Raw genomic sequence first — 9,485 nt, 5'->3', positions numbered from 1 at the left:
TGGTTGCTGAGCATTCCCTCTCGATCAGATAGTCTACCCTTTTCTAGTCAGTGTTCCACACACTATGTAGGACAATCTGCTTATGAAGAATCCACTGTTGTAATTCTCATCAGAAGCATCCAGAATAATCCACCCAGGTATCTTGGAACTCCATAGCTTGGCCACGTTAGCATAAAATTAACCATTACAGAAGCCAGGACGGCACCTGTGTTCAAGTGGGTAAGCACCTTCCCAAAGAAAGCATCCTTGATTTCACTCGGAGCTAGAGTAGGCTTATGGGGAGAGCCTATACAAAAACACATGTTGTGTTCACGAGAAACCAATTTGAGAAAAACAAAAGGTTTCATACCTTTTTCTTGCTTCTCCAAAGCCAGTACACCCAAAGCCATTTGTCCTCACAGGCCTCTCACCCTGGTTTAGTCTGGAAGTTCTCCTTGTTCACCATCAACCTCCCAGTAGTGGGAAATTAGAATTCTCTGATTTTCATTGTCTCCCATTCCATGTCCCTAACCCCTACTCCTACCATAAACTCCCTTCTTTCTACACGTTTCTAAATTCTTCAGGTATGTGTGTCAGGATCTCATTGAATGATCTTGGATGTCTTATGCCCAAATGATCCTCCTGCCTCAGCCTCCTGAGTGTTAGAACAACAGGTATATACCATGGCGCGTGGCTTGTCCTTATATCACTGTGAAGCATTTGGTGCAAGCTTGGAGAAACTGTGCTACTCTAGTCTGTCACCAACCCTGACAACGTCGTGAAGAGAGGAGGGAGAATGTACTCAAGATCAAGAGAAAAAGAACAAAATGGAAAATCAGAGTCTGTCTGAGTGTGAGTCTGGGTGTGTTTAGTACATAAGAGCACGTGAAGAGGAGCTTGGGACTGTTGGGAAACCCAGACCTTTAAGACACATCTATTTTGGTGTGTATTTTAGATGCAGGGACAGTCATTGGGAATAGGATTGCATAGGATGGAGTTACCAGAGAACAACGATGTAGAGTTGGGCCGAGGCTGTTGCTGAGTTACTGCTGGTGCTTAAGGTGACCTGTCCAGGTCTGATTGAAATCAAGCCCCACTGACTTAAGACTCCCAGCCCTTATGTTTTTAGTCCACACTCCTGATTAGGAAAGGCATAAATGCAGCCATTAGATCTGAACTTCATTTGTCCATATACTATGATACTGTATTATGGTTGATATATTGTGCATCCTAATAAGCTTATCTGGGGTCAGAGGACAGAACAGCCACTAGATAGACATAGAGGCCAGAAAATGGTGGCACACACACCTTTTTAAAAAAGTTATTTATTTATTATGTATGCAGTGTTCTGCCTGCACATATGCCTATAGGCCAGAAGAGGGCACCAAACCTCATTACAGATGGTTGTGAGCCATCATGTGGTTCCTGGGAATTGAACTCAGGTCCTCTGGAAGAACAGCCAATTGGAAGAACAGCCAATGGTCTTAACCTCTGAGCCATTTCTCTAGCCCCAAACACACACACCTTTAATCCTATCACTTGGGAGGCAGAGATCCATCTGGATCTCTGTGAGTTCAAGGCCACACTGGAAACAGCCAGGCATGGTGACTTATGCCTTTAATCCCAGGAAGTGATGGCAGAAAGTAGAAAGGTATTTAAGGCATGAAAACCAGGAACTAGAGCTGGTTAAGCTTTTAGGCTTTTGAGCAGCAGTTCAGCTGAGATTTATTCTGGATGAGGACTCAGAGGCTTCCAGTCTGAGGAAACAGGATCAGCTGTTGGCAAGGTGAGGTGGCTGTGGCTTGTTCTGCTTCTCTGATGTTCCAGCATTCACCCCAATACATGGCTCCGGGCTTGTTTTTATTAATAAGAACAGTTAAGATTCGTGCTACACTGTCTGAGCATATACAAGGCCTTCAGTTCACTCCCCAGCACCACACAAGTCCCATGTGTGATGGTTTATGTATGCCTGCAATCCCTCAAGAAATAAAGGCAGAGGATCCCAAGTTCAAGCTTATAATCAGCTACACTGTAAATTTGAGGCCAGTATGGGATACATGATACCCTGTAGTGATGATGACGATGATGGTGATGGTGGTGGTGGTGATGTAGAGTTGATCTTTATTCAAAACTTACTTATTAGACTATGACCTTGTGTGGCAAGCTCACAACGCTGAGTGCAGGAAAAGGAGCCAGCACCCCAGCTGTGAAGGGGTTTTTATCTTACATCAACCTTTGTTTTTCCATCCAACTCCACCCAAGTCCCCCTGTCACTTTCAAAATGAGAGCATCTTTTGCTTTTATTATTATTATTATTATTATTATTATTATTATTATTATTTTATTACAGAGAGAGAAAAATACATAAATACAACCTGCTGTGTCCATTTTTGTTTGTGTGCACATGGTTTCAGGGCTGATTACTTTGTATTGGGTAACCAATTAGAGGCCTCATCCCTCGGAAAGGCTAATTCACTGTCTCTCGGCAACCATTAGGTGTCTGCAGTTCTTTATCTAGGGTGGGGCCTTGTGAGATTTTCTCCATTCCTCATTAGTAGTGCATCAACTTTGGTAGCCCCCCACAAATGTACACATTCACCCCATGGTTGATCATGATCCCCTGCTCTTCTAGGTTTTTCTCGGTTCCTTTATGCTATGGATTAAGGAAATGTTCCCAGCAGCACCAGACTTCCAACTTCTTCCACATAACCCCAGAACACCTAAGCCAGAATAGCCACTGACTTTGACAAAGCATCATTCCCCCACCAGTGTTGCAGCCATCCCCATGAAGGGAGGGGGTTTTCATCTGCTGTGTTACTTAGCACTGGCTTTATTAATGCAATATTCATAAGAGGAAGCAAGCTTCAAGCAGCTGCTGGTGGTTTTGCTTTGCTATGTGTCCAGCAATTCCCCAGCACTGTGGCCTGTGGTGATCAACATTTTTTGTCTCTGAATATCCATAAGTGGTTGTACCACAAAGCAGCTCTTTGCTGGCTTCTCCACAGGGAAGTCCATTTCCTGTCCTGAGAGCCAAGGAAGCCACTCAAAGGTTCAACTCAGAGTCTCTTTCACCAGGCCTGGCTCACAATTCCATTGCTAACTCGACTTTCTTTTGCCAAATAGAGTTCCCTTTGGAAGGCCAAGTACGGTTGAGCATACCTGTAATCCTAGTATGAGGGAGGCTGAGGCAGGAGGATGGCCAATATTAGAGCAGCCTAGGCTTTGCAGCAAAACCATGCCTCAAAAAAAAAAAAAAGTTTTTAAGTTTCTCTGAAGTCTTTATTAAGCAGATTCCTAAAAACTATGTTGTTTGTTTGTTTTTTAACCTAATAACAGGTCAGTGCTTCAGTGAGACTTCATTTTGGGGTGAGGCTTTAAAAAAATCCTCATCTCTTCTCCGCTAAAAAATGATTATGTGGTAAAGTGATTAGGAAAGGAGGTGGTGAAATAGATTTGGATTACAATGACTCAGACGACAGTGGGGACAGCTCATTTAGAAGCAGGGAACTTGGCTGCACAGGAAAGTTGTCCAGTATCAGCATTCTGTCCTGTGGTTTCCACCGGATGATTCAGAACTACTCTGACAAATGTAGGAAGTCTTGGAAATCTAGAGAGTGAAATACTGCCTAGCAACGGATCTCCCTTCTGTGAGTGCGGAGCTTGGGTCCTGCCCCCGAGAGGTAAGTTCTGCTTTTCTTACTCATTCTCACCACAGTTGGGATGGAAAAACTGAAGTCATTGCTCTGATGACTAGAAGTATCTTGTGGGGCTCAAGGCCAGCAGCAGCAGCAGGGACAGACAAGGGCAGGCCTCTCAATTCTCAAGCTTTTCGCTGCAGGCTAACGCCGGAAAAATCACTCTTGATTTGTTTATTTATAAACATTCTCAGTCCTTGTTCATAGTCGGCATCTGTGGATGAGGCATTAGAAATGCGTTTTCCAATCTAAGGCCGGCCATTATCTTGAGAAGTCATGGAGTTTCCAAATGGTCTTCGAAAATGGGTGCTGCAGAAACCTACAAGGAAGGTCGAGGTTGAGTGACCAGCAGGGCTTTCGTTTTTGGAGGGTGAGCAACTGGATTTCCATGTTTGCCCTAAAGGTTAAAAAAAAATGAGGGGACACTGAAGGGGGTAAAGGGAGAAACGACACAGAAAGCCGAGAAGGAGCAAGCTCGTTCTACGTGCAATGTAGTTAGAAGCGCCTTGGAGCCACTGTCTCAGGGACTGTTTGCTCACCCTCTTCCCTCCTGCCAGAGCTCATCTTCAAGTACAATAGACACTGAAATGCTCGGGACATACTTTACCAAGTGGTGCAGTTCTATGTGAAGTCTGTTGGGTCAGTTCAGGAAACTACCTTTCTCTAAGGCAGATGGAAGGGGAAGAAGAGAGAGAGGAGGAGGAGCAGGAAGAGAAAGAAGCATACCTAAGAACTGTGTGACTGGGGAGATGGCTCAGTGGGAAAGACTGTTTACTGTGTAAGCAAAGGACCTGCATTTGAATCCCCAGCACCTATGTAAAAGCCAGGCATGGCTGTGTGTGCCTGTAACCCCAGGGTTGTGGGGAGAGGGAAACAGAAAGACCCAGGGAGCTCCCTGGTCATGTGTAGAAATGAGCTCCAGGTTCAATGAGAGCCTCTGTCTCAAAAAACAAGGTGGAGAGTGATAGAGGAAAACATCGTCATATGTGTACACACTGCAAAACACACACACACACACACACACACACACACACACACACACACACACACACAATCTGTAGATGTCCCCTGCTTCAGTCTATGAATGCAATTGTGAAATAACATATCTGGAGGTGCTCCAACCATCTTACAAACAAGAGGTGAGCAATTTGATTTGAGATCCTGGTATTTTCATGTTGAGGATGGAGACATAGAGAATGGGAAGAGCTGGGCTCTTCATAACATTGTGGAGACTACCAATTCAGCCCTAGAAATGCCTGCTACAGAGAGTGAAAATAAAACTAAAATAAAGCTTAAAACGTTCTAACAGATACACTATGACTATTTGATTTTACTCTGCTAAATGCATTTCATTAAATAGACCAGAAAATTAATCCACTGGTTATTGCAGGAGAAATAAAAACATTTTATAACCTCTCCAAAAGAACCTTTTTTTTTTTTTATTATTTCTGACATTCATTTCTTCCTCTTTGTTCTTTATGTGTAGATGATAAACATTATGACCCATGAAATGATCATGTAACCCAGATGGTGACTTCACTTGCTGTTACCATGTCTTGCAGCCCAGGAGCTAAACCTGATCATAATCCTCATCCACTAACCTTATAATTTAGCCAATACCCTTTCCCAACAAAATACGGAGATCCATATGGATTCAGAGGCTGGTGTTCTGAGACCAGTAGAACACATTATGTTTATGGCTGCCTACCATGATAATGATACTGATTTGCACTGTAGGATGTCCCTGCTCAAAATTGTTCCTAGTGAAGCCATTAGTCACCCATAAGTGTCTAATCACAGAGATGTCATATACTGGATGAAATTCTCACAGACGCAAAAGGAGAGGAGAGAAAGAGGAGAGATTGTGATATAGTTGCTCTAATATTGATTGTGGTAAAGGTTACCTTGATCTACATGTGTTTATTATGTATCAAAAAATTTTGATACTACAAGATCATTTTTTAGGAAAAAAGTAAATTTATTCCATTAAAAATGGCTCCTAGTCAGTTGTCAGCATTAATTAGTCCAATTAATTTGATTTCCCCTCCAATTCCCTCTAAGAAAGAAAGCTGCCTTTAGCTATTACTAAACTTAGGTAAACAGTGGCAAATGCATTGATTTTACTGCTACTTCTGATAGCAGTATGGTGCCTCACCAAGAAGCATAAGAAAAATTCCTAACAAAAAAAATCCAGGAAATCTGAAACATTATGAAAAGACCAAACATAAGAATAATAGGAATAGAAGAAGCACAGCTCAGAAAGACAGAGACTATATTTAACAAACGCATAGAAGAAAATTTTCCCAACCTAAAAGAAGGACATGCCTATAAAGGTACAAGAAGCCTACGGAACACCAAATAGATTAGATCAGAAAAGAAAATCCCCTCACCACATAATAGTCAAAACACTAAAAATACAGAACAACAACAACAAAAGAATATTAAAAGCAGCAAGGAAAAAAGGCCAAGTAACATATATAACATATAAGGTAGACCTATTAGAATCACACTCAACTTCTCAATGGAGACCCTAAAACCCAGAAAGGAATGTAGTGATGTCTTGCAGACTCTAAGAGACCATGGATGCCAGCCTAGACTATTATACCCAGCAAAACTGTCAATCACCATAGATGGAGAAAAAAAAGATATTTTATGACAAAGTCAAATTTAACTATTATCTATCCACAAACCCAGCTCCACAGAAGGTGCTGGAAGAAAAACTCACACCCCAGGAAGTTAACTACACCCACAAAAACACAGGCAATAGTTAATCTCATACCATCAAAACCCAAAGAAGAGAAACACACACAGAGATGCAAACACACACACAACAACAACAACAGCAACAACAAAACAGGTATTAACAATAAATGGTCATTAATATCCCTAAATATCAATGGACTCAATTTCCCAATAAAAAGACACAGGCTAATGGAATGGATACACAAACAGGATTCATCATTCTGCTGTATACAAGAAACACACCTCAACATCAAAGATATACATTGTATCTCAGAGTAAAGGGTTAGAAAAAGATTTTCCAATCAAATGGACCTAAGAATCAAGCTGGTGTAGCTATCCTATTATCTAACAAAATAGGCTTCCAACCAAAATTAATCAAAAGAGATGGAGAAAGGCATTTCATATTCATCAAGAAAAAATACATCAAGACAATGTCTCAATCCTGAAAAATCTATGCCCCAAATATAATATATATATATATATATATATATATATATATATATACCCACATTTGTAAAAGATACATTACTAAAGCTTAAATCATACATAGAACCCCACACAATAATAGTTTAACAACTCACTCTCACCAATGAATAGGTCATCCAGACAGAAACTAAATAGAGAAATAACAGAATTAACAGACGTTATGACTGAAATGGACCTAATAGGTACTTAAAGAACATTTCACCCAAACACAGAACAATATACCTTCTTCTCAGCACTGCATGGACCCTTCTCCAAAATTGACCACATACTCAGCAACAAAGCAAAATTCAACAGATTAAAAAAATGAAATAATCCCCTGCATCTTATCAGACCACCATGGATTTAAAAGATAGATTTCAACAACAACAGCAACAGGAGAAAGTCTATAATCTCATGGAAATGGAAAAACTCTCTACTGAGTTACCACTGGGTCAAAGAAGAAATAAAGAAGTTAAAGACTTCCTAGAATTCAATGCAAATGAATGCAGAACATACCCAGACATATGGGACACAAGGAAAGCAGTGCTAAGAGAAAACTGCATAGCACTAAGTACCTTCATGAAGAATTTGGAGAGATCTCATACCAGCAACTTAACAGCACACCTGAAAACTCTAGAACAACAACAACAACAAAGCAGACACACCTAAGAGGAGTAGACTGCAGGAAATAATCAAACTGAGGGCTGAAATCAATAAAGTAAAAACCAAGAGAACAATACAAAGAATCAATGAGACAAAGAGTTAGTTCTTCAAGAAAATAGATAAACCTTTATCCAAACTAACTAAAAGGCAGAGAGAAAATACCCAAATCAAAAAACTCAGAAACAAAAAGGAGGACATAACAGCAGACTCCAAGAAAATCCAGAGAATCTTTAGGTCATGCTTCAAAAACCTGTACTCCACAAAACTGGAAAATCTAAAATAAATGGACAAATTTCTTGATAGATACTACTTACCAAAGTTAAATCAAGATTAAATAAAGAGGGGGCTGGAGAGATGGCTCAATGGTTAAGAGCATTGACTGCTCTTCCAGAGGTCCTGAGTTCAATTCCCTCACAACCATCTGTAATGGGGTCAAATTCCTTATTCTGGTGTACAGATAAAATACATGAATAAATAGATCTTTAAAAAAAGATTAAATAGGGGCTGGAGAGATGGCTCAGGGGTTAAGAGCACTGACTGTTCTTCCAAAGGTCCTGAGTTCAATTCCCAGCAACCACATGGTGGCTCATAACCATCTGTTATGAGATCCAGTGTCCTCTTCTGGCAACCAGGAATACATGCAAATAGAACACTGTAAACATAATAAATAAATCTTTAAAAAGAAAAAAAAAAGATTAAATAAACAGTTTAAATAGACCAATAACCCTTAGGGAAATAGAAACATTAAAAATTAAAAATCTCCCAACCAAAAAAGCCCAAGACCATACAGTTTTAACACAGAATTCTATCAGACTTTCAAAGAAGAGCTAATACCAATACTCTTCAAATTATTCCACAAAATAGAAACAGAAGAAATATTGCCAAATTCTTTCTATGAGACCACAGTCACCCTGATACCAAAACCATACATAGACTCAACAAACAAAGAGAACTACAGACCAATTTCACTCATGAACATTGATGCAAAAATACTCAATAAAATACTGGCAAATTGTATCCAAAAACACATCAAAAAGATAATCCACCATAACCAAGTAGGCTTCATCCCAGAAATGCAGGAATAGTTCAACATATGAAAATCTGTCAATGTAATGCACTATAAACAAACTGAAAGAAAAAAAAAACACATGATAATCTCATTAGATGCTGAAAAAGCTTTTGACAAAATCCAACACCCCTTCATGACAAAAGTCTTGGAGAGATCAGGGATATAAGGGACATACCTAAATATAACAAAGGTAATATACAGCAAGGCAATTGCCAACATCAAATTAAATGGAGAGAAACTCAAGGCAATTCCACTAAAATCAGGAACAAGACAGGGTTGTCCACTCTCTCCATATGTATTCAGTATAGTACTTGAAGTTCTAGCTTGAGCAATAAGAAAACAAAAAGAGATCAAGGGGATACAAAAGGAAAGAAAGGAAGTATCATTATCCAAAGATTATATGATATTACACGTAATCAACCCCAAAAACTCTACCAGGGAACTTCTACAGATGATAAATACCTTTAGTCAAGTGGCTGGATATAAGATTAACTAAAAAAAAAAAAAAATCAGTAGTCCCCTTATATACAAACAATAAGCAGGCTGAAAAAGAAGTCAGAGAATCAACACCCTTTACAATAGCCTCAAATAATATGAAAGACCTTGGTGTAATAAGCTAGAAGTTTTCCTGTGTCCTGCCCAGTTCCACAGCTGCTTAGACCCAAATAAACACACAGAGGCTTATATTAATTACAAACTGGCCTATGGCCTATGGCTCAAGCTTCTTGCTAGCTAGCTTATATATATATATTATGTATACAGTATGTATGAATGCAGTCCAGAAGAGGGCACCAGATCTCATTCCAGATGGTTGTGAGCCACCATGTACTTGCTGGGAATTGAACTCAGGACCTCTGGAAGAGCAGTCAGTG

The sequence above is a fragment of the Onychomys torridus genome, chromosome 12 (genome assembly GCF_903995425.1).
Source record: "Onychomys torridus chromosome 12, mOncTor1.1, whole genome shotgun sequence".
Taxonomy (NCBI): domain Eukaryota; kingdom Metazoa; phylum Chordata; class Mammalia; order Rodentia; family Cricetidae; genus Onychomys; species Onychomys torridus.
The sequence above is the reverse complement of the archived record's forward strand: the minus strand, read 5'-3'. Positions refer to the sequence as shown.